The following is a 12,421-nucleotide window of genomic DNA, read 5'->3' on the forward strand; positions in this document are numbered from 1 at the left end:
AACAGAGACAATTGACTCCCTCTCTTCCTATTTGAATACCCTTTATTTCTTTCTCTTGCCTGATTGTCCTGGCTAGAACTTCCAATACTATGTTGAATAGGAATAGTGAGAGAGGGCATCCTTGTCTTCTCTCAGTTTTCAAAGGAATGCTTCCAGTTTTTGCCCATTCGGTATGATATTGCCTGTGGGTTTGTCATAAATAGCTCTTATTAATTTGAGATACATTCCATCAATACCTAGTTTATTGAGAGTTTTTAGCATGAAGGGCTGTTGAATTTTATCAAAGGCCTTTTCCGCATCTATTGAGATAATCATGTGGTTTTTGTCATTGGTTCTCTTTATGTGATGGATTACGTTTATTTATTTGCATATGTTGAACCAGCCTTGCATCCCAGGGATGAAGTTGACTTGATCGTGGTAGATAAGCTTTTTGATGTGCTGCTGGATTCAGTTTGCCAGTATTTTATTGAGGATTTTCACATCAATGTTCTTCAGAGATGTTGGCCTGAAGTGTCTTTTTGTTGTTGTTGTGCTCTGCCAGGTTTTAGTATTAGGATGATGCTGGACTCAGAAAATGAGTTAGGGAGGATTCCCTCTTTTTCTATTGTTTGGAATAGTCTCAGAAGGAATGGAACCAGCTCTTCTTTGTACCTGTGGTAGAATACAGTTGTGAATCTGTCTGGTCCTGGGGTTTTTTTGAGTGGTAGACTATTAATTACTTCCTTAATATCAGAATGTATTGGTCTATTCAGGGATTTGACTTGTTCCTGGTTTAGTCTTGGGAGGGTGTATATGTCCAGGAATTTATCTGTTTCTTCTAGATTTTCTAGTTTATTTGCATAGAGGTGTTTATAGTATTCTCTGATGGTAGTCTGTGTTTCTGTAGGATCAGTGGTGATATCTCCTTTATCATTTTTTATTGTGTCTATTTGATTCTTCTCTCTTTTCTTCTTTATTAGCCTGGGTAGCAATCTATCTATTTTGTTAATCTTTTCAAAAAATCAGCTCCCAGATTCATTGATTTTTTGATGGGTTTTTCGTGTCTCTGTCTCCTTCAGTTCTGCTCTGATCTTAGTTATTTCTTGTCTTCTGCTAGCTTTTGAATGTGTTTGCTCTTGCTTCTCTAGTTCTTTTAATTTTGGTGTTAAGGCATTGATTTTAGATCTTTCCTGCTTTCTCCTGTGGGCATTTAGTGCTATAAATTTCCCTCTGAACACTGCTTTCTAGAGATTCTAGTATGCTGTGTCTTTGAGAAAGAAAAACATAAAATTAAGAAAACAATTCAATTCATAATAGCATGAGAAAGTGCTCAGGAAAATTTTTTTTAAAAAGAAATACAAGACTTACACTCTAAAAACTTTAAAATAATATTGAAATTAAAGATGACCTAAGTAAGTGGAAAGATATTATATGATCAATAATCAGAAGATGATATTGTTAAGATGGCAGTACTCCCCAAATTGATTTACAGATTCAACAAAATCTCTATCAAAATCCCAGCTGTCTTCTTCGCAGAATAAATTGGAAAGCTGTTGCTATAATTCCTACATAAATTCAAGGAACCTAGAATAGTCAAAACAATCCTGAAAAAGAACAAAGTTTAAGAATTCACATTTTCTGAAAAAACTTACTGTAAAGAGACAGTAATCAAGACTGTGTGGTATGGCTACTGTGTGTGTGTGTGTGTGTGTGTGTGTGTGTGTGTGTGTGTGAGAAATAGAATTGGGAGTTTAGAATTAAACCCTCACGTTTATAATCAGTTGATCCTCAACAAGGGTAGCAAGAGAATTCAATGGGGCAATAATAGTCTTTTCAACAAATAGTGCTGGGAAAACTGAATATCCACACGCATATTGGATCCTGAAGTTGGATCCTACCTCACACCACATAAAAATTAACTAAAAATAAATCAGAGACCTAAAAGTAAGATCTAAAAGTATAAAACTCTTAGAAGAAAATTTAGGCATAAATATGTATGACATTGCATTAAGCAATGTTTTCTTAGCTATAATACCAAAAGCACAAGCAAAAAAAGTTAAGATATACATTATCTACATTATCAAAATTAAAAATTTTGTGCTTCAAAAGTATGCCATCAAAAACATAAAAGGACTACCTGCAAAATGGAAGAAATTTTTTACAAATCGTATGTCTAATAATAGCAATGTGATACTACTTTACACCCACTACAATGGCTATAATATAAGAAATAACAAGTGTTAGCAAAGGTTGGGAAAAATCAGAACCCTCAAGCATTGTAATGTAGGAGTATAAAATAAAGTAGCCATTTTGAAAATCGGTCTGACAGTACTTCAAATAAGATACAGCAATTCCACTTTTAGGTATATACCCAAGAAAAATAAAAGCGTAGGTCCACACAATGTGCACACACATTTATAACATTTATAGCAATGTTATTCACAATAGTTAAAAGGTTAAAACAAGTCGAACATCCATCATATGACAAATACATAAGCAAACTGTGATATATCCACACAATAAGATATTATCTGGCAATAAAATGAAAATACTGACATGGGAGAATCTTAGAAACATAATTCTAAGTGAGGAGATCGGTCAAAAAGGATCACATATTGTATGACTCCATTTATATGTAATATTCTAGTATAAGCAAATCTACAGAGACAGAAAGTAGACTAGTGATTGCCTAGGGCTGGCGGGTTAGATTTGGGGAGTATTGAGGAATATAGATGACAATTAGTGTGTAGGATTATTTTGAGGGATGATGAAAATATTCTAAAGCTGATTATGGTGATAAATGCACAACACTGAATGTGCTAAAAGTCCTTAAATTGTACACTTTAAATGAGTGAATTGTAATAATATTTTTTATGATATAGACAATGACATGTGGCATGCTGTGGTACCAATAAAGCAGTTTAAAACAGAATAACAGATAAATGGCAGGTTCTCTGTAAAATGAGAAAACTAAGAGCAAATATAGGAATATATAAATCACATAGATTTTCTCTGTCCAATACAGTAGCCACTAGCCATGTGTGCCTATTGAAATTTAAATTTCATTAATTAAAATTAAGTACAATTAAAAATTAAATTATTTACTCACAGTTACCACATTTCAAGCATTCAGTAAACACATGTGACTAATGGCTTCATTTTGAAAAGTGTATATATAGCACACACCCATCATCCCAGAAGCTTCTGTTGTACAATATTGATATCTACAATCTAAATATCATAGACTTATTTTTACTTTTGCTAAGTATATTATCTACTTAAGAACTATTTTTTATTTTCAGACTTTTGTCCTTTCTGATTTAAGATAAATTTTCTTACATATAGATATAATTTTTAAAAAATGTTTTTACCGTGAAGAAAACATGGTTAACCTATATTAGCTCCCTGTTACCATCTCCATCTCTCACAAAAACCAGTCTGGATCACTGAAGTATAATGTTTTTAATAGCACTCAGTTTGAATGTTTACACAGAAAAAAAGTAGTTTATAAGACTGAAGGTAGAGAAAGATGAGAGTCTGGCGTATTATGATGAATCTTATTGGTATGTAAATATTGGGTATTAATTTAGAAACAAAGGTGGTTATGACAGTGAAGCACTAATATTTCAACCTCATTTGAGGAGGAAATATGCATTTGATTGAATCAAAGGTGTTCAAAAGGAGGGTTATTTTAATTGCTATGTCACTGAAGAACAAGAAAAAGGTAAAAGAAAGTACTCTATTGATATGTGTTGTCATCTGGATTTGCTTTTCTGTAGTCATCTGTGTGTGCATTTGATTGTATTTTATGTCACCCTGGTGAACAATACCACAATATGTCAAGACCATTTAGAATTCAACTACAAAGGAGCTAAGAAAAGGGTTATGGTTTTCATGTTGATCAGCATCTTCTGCTTAGATTGGGAGACCTTAAAATTAACTCTAGCAGTATAAAAAAATACCAGACACAATGCATAACAGGCAGTCTCACAAAAGACTTCCTTTATGGCTCATCAGAGTAAATTTCCTGTCAAAATACTCCTTGCGCTAAGTAAAGGTTATCTATTCATATGAACACCTGACTTATAAAATCAATCAGAGCACAATAAGAAAGATTCCTGCTTTTTGCATGCATTCAAGTTGTTCCCATTAACTTAACTTCCTAAAAATATATTTCATTTTTTCCGTCTGCTCTGCATAACTCATTAACATCATAATCGCCAGCAATAATTGCTTAAAGTAAGTAAAGAAAATCGCTAAAGATGAAGAGTTGAATTACCACTTAATGAAAGAAGAAAAAAAAGAAGACAATTTAAATCAACAGTCTAAGATGCTGCAACCACTCCCTTCCTTCAGAAAATGTATAGTAATTGTGTTTTATTGGAGCCTGTTGCGTTTGTAAATGAGGATTCTCAGTGAATTCTCAAAATTATTCTATGAGTTTAATTGATGATATGAATCAGATGAACTTAAAAATATTTTCTCAGCAATCTAAAGCTGCATTTTTATAACAAGTTGCAAATAAAACTATTTAAGATATTTTTGAAATCATCTCTATGCTAATTAGAAGGCCTGACCAAAATGAAATGTTTCTTCTAGACCTCAAAAGGTGTGGATTCTCTCAAAGAAATGTTTAATCTATTTGGTGATTTATTGGTTATCCCTTTTAACTAGTATTCTTCAATTGTAGTTGATTTCTACTCTCAGAGAACATTTGATAATGTGTGAAAAACATGTTGTTATTCACAACTTAGTGATTGCTACTGATATTCAGGACAGCTCCTTGTAACAAAGAATCACCTGGCTCAAAATATCAACAGCAGCAAGGTGAAGTCCTAATTTACACCAACAAAAGGACCTAAGAGAGTCTTATAAAAGGCAGTGAATAAAATGAAAAGATAATGTCTCTAAATGACAAAAAATAATCTGTTCAAAGTCAAAATATTAATGCAATGTTTTAAAAAATGATAATTTATTTTACAATTTAGAGAGCAAGCTGGACATAGGGAGATAGGAGAAGGGGAATGAGGATACATTCCTCCAGCTGCCCTTATTGGCCAAAACTTCAACTCATGTCAAATATCAGGCACTAACTGTAGTAAAGGGTAATTATGATTTATCATTTTTATAGTTATTGACTCTGTAAGCATATGAGTTATTATGAGAAACAGATTAAGTGGGTTGACAGCAACAGTCAAGTACACATGTAAAAGGATAGTAAAGTGGAATTTTGGCAGATGATTTAATACAATGGTTCTCAAACATTACCATGCATCAGAATTAACTGAAGGATGTGTTAAAAACACAGACTAATGGCGGCCCCATCTCTATAATTTCTGACCCAGTAGGTCTGGGGTGGGTTTTAAGGATTTGCAGCACTTTTAATAAGTTCTTCAGTGATGGTGATAGTGCTGATCTGTGGCCACTTTGAGAACCACTTCCCTAATTCAGTAGATACTGCATCCTAAAATGAAGTGCAGTACAACTATGATGCAAACTTCACTTACAATGATAATATAAACAGTCACGTATTAGGAGATGAGGAAACTGGAAGTTATTTTAGAGAGAACTCTAAAATGTGCACTGTTGAGTCCTGTCCCCTCACAAGTGATAGACGTGGGGCTGGAGAGTGCAGGCAGCTTCCATCAAGACCAGGGAAAGACGCTTCAATCCAACCACTTGAAGAGATATGTTTCTCATAGTTTGCAACATAGAGGGGAATCCTGTCTCTCTCTCACTTAAGAAATCTAAAGAACAAGAGAGACTGGTTGGCTAGCTGATCAAAGGCAGGGAAAATGTTAAGTTTCTAATATGGTGGAATTAACCTGCATAGTTGGAATTTGTCAGGGAAAAAGATGAATGAGTGCTTCTCATCTGGAGATTGTGCATGGCCTGTGTGCAAGGGACACGGTGTTGGGGTAATCTTTTTTTTTTTTTTTTTAGATGGAGTCTTGTTCTGTCGCCAGGCTGGAGTACAGTGGCACTATCTCGGCTCACTGCAACCTCTGTCTCCTGGGTTCAAGCGATTCCCCTGCCTCAGTCTCCCAAGTAGCTTGGACTACAGGCACACGCCACCATGCCTGGCTAATTTTTTTTTGTATTTTAGTAGAGACGGGGTTTCACCACGTTGGCCAGGATGGTCTCGATCTCCTGACCTCATAATCCACCTACCTCGGCCTCCCAAAGTGCTGGGATTACAGGGGTGAGCCACTGCACTTGGCTGGGGTAATCTTAAATTTTGTCCAAAAGGGAAGACTACAGGGAGTTAAGGGAGCTTAAAAGAAAAGGCTGGAGATATTGCTGGATTGGTAGGGGCTGGGAGGAAGTAAGAATATCAGCCATGGATGCCTTTTGTTTTTTAATCAAGGTCATGACAGGTAGATGATTTCTCCAAGAGTGAGGTAGGTGGGATATCTTCAACAATCCAGTTAAGTGACTCCACAAAGTCTATTTTTACATGTCTGCCAAATTTGCAGAGCACTGAAACTAGATAGCTGTAAGATTATCTGTTAAGTGAGGACTTTCCCCCTTAGTGCATCTCCTTCCCTCATTCCAACACTGGAAATAGCAGAAGCAGTGTTAAAAGAAAAACTTCAGGCAAATTTAACAAAATTCATTTGATCAAAGAATGATTCATGAATCAGGCATCACTCAGAACCAGATGAGGTTTAGACAACTTAGACCAGCAGTTTGAGCAGTGAGTTTTTATAAACTGAACATAGAAGCAAAGTAGAGAAATTATCTGACTGACTACAGCTAGGCATTGGCCTCATTTGTGCTTGGTATAATGAGGATTTGCCTTATTTGAGCACGGTCTCATCAGTTGGCTGTCTATGATTGGTAGAAGCTCAGCTGTTTATCATTGGCTAAAACTCAGCTATTTGTTATAAAAATATATTCAAGTTGGGTGTTGTTTAATTTATATACTGTTAGGTTACAATTTGTTATGTAGGATTGAAAGTAAGAGACAATCTCAAGTTGATGGCCTTGTGCTTATTAAATTTAACAATTTCCCCCTTTTGGTCAGCCTATCAATCTTGAAAGATTGACCAAAACCTTGGACAATGTTGCGATTCTCTGTGGCTATCATAATGGACTTGTTTGGTCTCAATGTGGAATTCACAAATCACAGCATGGGCTCAGTTGAATGATTCTTTATAGTCTCTTCATGTTTTGTTGCTTTAACCAATGTGAGACCATGTAACACATAGTAGATGGCTGTATACATACATTTAAGATGCTTGAGAGAACACAGTGCACCAGGGAGACTATTATGACCATCAGGAGGATAATACCAAAAGACTAAAATATGTTCCTTAATCAAATAAATTAAAATCATATAAACCCAAGAATGATCCATAAAAGGGATCTACTTGTCTCAACCAAGTAGGCAGTTTGTTGTTTTCTTGTCACTGAGCTTCTCTCATACCAGACGTGTTTCCCCAAGTACAACAAGGGGTGTTAGCTATCACACACACTTTCCCCCGTTCAGTCAGCACATAGTAAAGGCAAGCTTGTTCTCTAAAACAACTTTAGCAAAGAAGAGTAGAGAAGTTTCTGGGCAACTGCAGCCTTTGCAATAGAGTCAACCATAGTAGCCATTGTTTGGGTAGATATTTAATCATAACCTCATTTATATTTATGCCATGCCAAAGAAGAAACATTCTATCAAAGCTGCCCACTTAGAGATTGTATTAGTCAGGGTTCTCTAGAAGGAAGAGTCACTAGAGTCTCAAAACTGAAGAACCTGGAGTCCGATTTTCCAGGGCAGGAATCATCCACCACAGGAGAAAGATGTAGGTAGGCTGGGAGGTTAGGCCAGTCTCGCCTTTCACGTTTTTCTTCCTGCTTCATATTCACTGGCAGCTGATTTGATTGTGGCCACCAGATTAAGGGTGGATCTGCCTTCCCCAGCCCACTGACTCAAATGTTAACCTCCTTTGGCGACACCTTCACAGACACACCCAGGATCAATACTTTGTATCCTTCAATCCAATCAAGCTGATACTCAGTATAAACCATCACAGAGATATTTATGCCTCCTGGCAAATTCTTTCTTATGTTAGAGTACAAATTAGAAGGTATAGACCAATGTTCAGTATCAAATTCATTATAAAGTGGCAGTGGTACCATTATAATCCATAACATGCATTGAGTTCTTGTTTCCCACTTATTGAGACATGGATTGCTCATATATGTGACTGATCAATAAATCCTCCACAGATAAAAATACACCCTGGAGAAGCAAAAAGGACAACTTCTTGTAGGATACCTTTAGCATTAGGGCTCATCAGTAAGAAAGCACTAGTAGTGTTTATTCAAAGCTCTACTACTGAATTATTGCATGGCTGGAAACTACTAATAATTAGAGAATTTGGGTCATAGACTTGTCTACAAACTGTTGAATTATATTTTCTTTTAGTTTTCTGCCAATTTAGTGTCTAAAATAACATTGGTCCTTTCAATCTTCCCAGAAGATTGAAGATGATAGGGACAATGGTAATGCCATTGTGACTGTAATACTTTATGTAACTGTTTTATAATATGTATAGTAAAGTGAGTACCTCTATTATCGGAGACTTATCTGAGAATATCCTATAAAGAAAACATATTTACTCATGATATTTTAGTTACTGGTATAACATCAGCCTTCCTATACAGGAAAGCTTCTATTCAACCAAATAACATACAGACAATTACAGGAACATTTTGATAATCCATGGAGGGTGGAAATTGAATGAAATCCATCTTTAAGTGTTCAAATAATCCAGTAGGTGGCAGAAATGTAACACTTGAGGTTTTTATCTTACTAGGATTGAGTTTTCAATCCAATCATTGGTTATAGACCATTTTAGAAATTCTTAGAATAGTTTCTATACCAATATTTTTTGTATCATTTTGACTACTCCGTGATAGTCGTAGGATGCAGAGCTCTTAATAATGGAAACTTTAAGGACTCAGGAAAGAACAGGCAACCATCAGGGCCCTCTATGAGTCCACACTTAATTTTGAATATACATTCTTTTAAATGCCAATTTCGTTTCTCTAATTCTAGTACACAGCACTGTTTATTAAATAGGTTATTTTAGGTAATTTGACTTGGATCAATCCTATAGAGTTTATTCAAATTGCATATTTTAACAGTTTCAGTACTAGCTGGTTTAGCATGAAAATCTGCCAAAGTATTTATTTGGTACTTAATTAATTCTTGACCTTCTTGATGTTAGGTTAGCAGTTTCATGAACCAATCAGTTTCTTCATTAGAGTTATGGCAATTATCATCCAGTTTAATAGTATGATCTTAAAGTTATCAGAAATGTTTACTTATCAAAGTCTGTCCCATGAATTTCCTTAAAGACAGAACACTTTACATTTATAGTTGCTTCGACAGTGCTCAAGAAAGTACCAGAGTAAAATGATTAACTGTAGTAGAAGACAATATTTAAAGTGGCCATGCAAAATATCTGATGAGAAATTATTATAAAGCAATTTTCAGGGAAATTACATTATTTCTGTGATATACAGTATTGTAGGATACTAACTAGAATTACGACTGACAGCATTATTGTAGGACCATCAGATTTTTAGGAGTTTTGTATAATTTCTGGGACATATATTAACAACATTTCCAAAGTATGGTTTGAAGAAGGTTCAGCATCACATTATTTGACCATGCTTCCCATACAATTTAACATATCATGTAAGAAAATTAGTTTAACATATTTCCTTTTATAAGACAAAAATTATTGGGAGAGGTGGGGGTGGTTAATGTGTACAAAAAAGAAAGAAAGAATAAGACTTATTGTGATATCACAGTAGGATGACTATAGTCAATAATAACTTAATTGTATATTTTGAAAAAGCCTAAAGAATGTACTTGAGTTGTTTGCAACTCAAAGAAGAAATGCTGAAGGTATGGATACCTCATTCTCCATAATGTACTTATTTCACATTGAATTCCTGTATCAAAATATCTCATGTATGACATAAGTATATACATCTATTTTGTACCCACAAAAATTTAAAAAATAAAAAAATATATTTTAAAAATTATTTTGAGATATTCCAGGGGTCCATCTGAAAACTCCCAAAGTTAGTTTGAGATCCAAAGATCTTAGTTTATAATTTGATTTTGGGAAGTTGTCAAAACTGTTAAAAGATTGGAAATACTTGATTAAAACAGAATCACAGATCACTGTGGAACATTATATATTCATTTAACTGTAGAGATTATTAAATGACTTCAATGGCAAATACAGAAAATAATGTACTTCTAGGAAAAGCCTTAGCTTACATTAAAGAGGACTCAGTTTTCTTAAGTAATCAAAAACCTAGTAAAGCCAACAAGAACTGCAGGAAATTATCTGGATAAAACACAGAATCTTTGTTTCCCAGTCCAATTACTTAAAAGCTAAAGAAAAACCTTTCACAATGTATTATTAAGAGCAGACCAATACTAAAAACAAAACAAACACAAACAAAACTTGTTGTTTTAACAGATTAAACTAAAATCTAATTTTGCATTAGTATACTTCTGACATTAATGCTACATTTTCAAAACTTACAAATAATTTCCTTTCAAATCTTAGCCATCTTGAGCACACATAAAATTTCTTTCCCAAACTTCCTTTTCCAGAAACCTATAACTTTCTCATATTTATTCAATTTTTGTCTTTATATTTTTCCTCTTTCTCACTGTGTAACAGCCAGTCTTTCTATTTTTGGGACAAAAATCACTATTTTTCTCCTCACTAATCAAAACACACTCTGATATAGGTTTTCTAACAAAATACACAGCTTACTTTCTTTGTATACATGGACATAGAGTTGTTTCCTTTATTATGTAAACTAATTTTAGTTATTTATGGTTGATCTTTGAATGGCACGAGTTTGAACTGCACAGGCCCACTTCTACATGCATTTTCTTCTGCCTCTGCCACGCTGAGACAAGAGAAATCGACTTTTCCTCTTCTTCCAGCTCCTCAACCTACTCAATGTGATGACATTGAGGATGACGACATTTATTAACATATATTTCCTCTTCCTTGTGATTTTCTTAACATGTCTCATTTTCTCTAGCTTACTTCATTGTAAACATATAGTACATATAGCATATTAAACATGTAGTAATTGTTTATGTTATTGATAAGGCTTCTGGTCAACAGTGGGCTATTAGTATTGTAGTTACGTTTGGGAGAATCAAAACTTATATGCAAATATTGTGCATGAGGAAAGGTACCAGTAACTCCTGTATTATTCAAGGATAAACTGTATATCAGTTTGAATTTTTAACCCTTAGAAACTTCAATTTCTGGTGAAAACTAAGAAGTATGCAATCGTGAACTGCCTGTCACACCAACATTCTATAGATTAGCAAACCTATGATTCATAATTTTTTGAAGCATGTGCTTTCTCATAGTATAATTTTTCATTTTGGCACAGAATGTATTTACTCACAAACCCAACTATCTTTAGTCTCTCTGCAATAAGAAATTGTAGGGGAGACAACCATTTTTTAATCTCTGTCTTCTGTCTTCTTAGGTGTTTTTTTTTTTTTTTTTTTTTTTGAGACAGAGTCTTGCTCTTTCGCCCAGGCTGGAGTGCTGCGGTGAGATCTCGGCTCACAGAAAGCTCCGCCTCCCGGGTTCACACCATTCTCCTGCCTCAGTGTCCCGAGTAGCTGGGACTACAGGCGCCCACCACCAAGCCCGGCTAATTTTTTGTATTTTTAGTAGAGACGGGGTTTCACCGTGTTCGCCAGGATGGTCTCGATCTCCTGACCTCGTGATCCGCCCGCCTCAGCCTCCCAAAGTGCTGGGATTACAGGCGTGAGCCACCGTGCCCGGCCTTTTTAGGGTTTTTTTTTTTTTAACCTTTACCTCAAAATAGACAATATGTCAGAGCAATGTATTTGAGGGGGTATCTTATGAACTTCTTCAAAGCAAAAAGTAAATAAATTTAAAATTATGTCAAGAAATGACGCCGGGTGCGGTGGCTCACGCCTGTAATCCCGGCACTTTTGGAGGCTGAAGCAGGCGGAATACCTGGGATCGGGAGTTGGAGACCAGCCTGGCCAACATGCTGAAACCCTGTCTCTGTAGAAATGCAAGAATAGCTGGGCGTGGTGGCGCGTGCCTGTGGTGCCAGCTACTCGGGCCACTGAGGCAGGAGAGTCGCTTGAACCTGGGGGGCGGAGGTTGCAGTGGGCCAGGATGGTGCCACCACACTCCAACCTGCGTGATAGAATGAGACTCTGTCTCAAAAACAAAACAAAACTAAAATTAGACAAATGTTACATTAATGTTTGGGTGGTCAGATGCTACTTTGAAGTCTGAAGTTAGCAGATAAGCCTTTAGATTTTTGGAGTTTACCACTTTCCTATTCTGTATCATTAATGTAATTTTTGTTTCTGTTGTTGTTGGAGACAGAGTCTTGCTCTGTC

General features: G+C 35.4%; 1 long non-coding RNA gene across 2 annotated transcripts in view; it reads right to left on the reverse strand.

Annotated features, from left to right (window-relative positions):
• The window catches only part of LOC103241740 (uncharacterized), a 158,040-nt gene that overhangs the window by 57,780 nt on the left and 87,839 nt on the right, over window positions 1-12,421 (reverse strand). The window lies entirely within an intron of this gene.

The sequence above is a fragment of the Chlorocebus sabaeus genome, chromosome 15 (genome assembly GCF_047675955.1).
Source record: "Chlorocebus sabaeus isolate Y175 chromosome 15, mChlSab1.0.hap1, whole genome shotgun sequence".
Taxonomy (NCBI): Eukaryota; Metazoa; Chordata; class Mammalia; order Primates; family Cercopithecidae; genus Chlorocebus; species Chlorocebus sabaeus.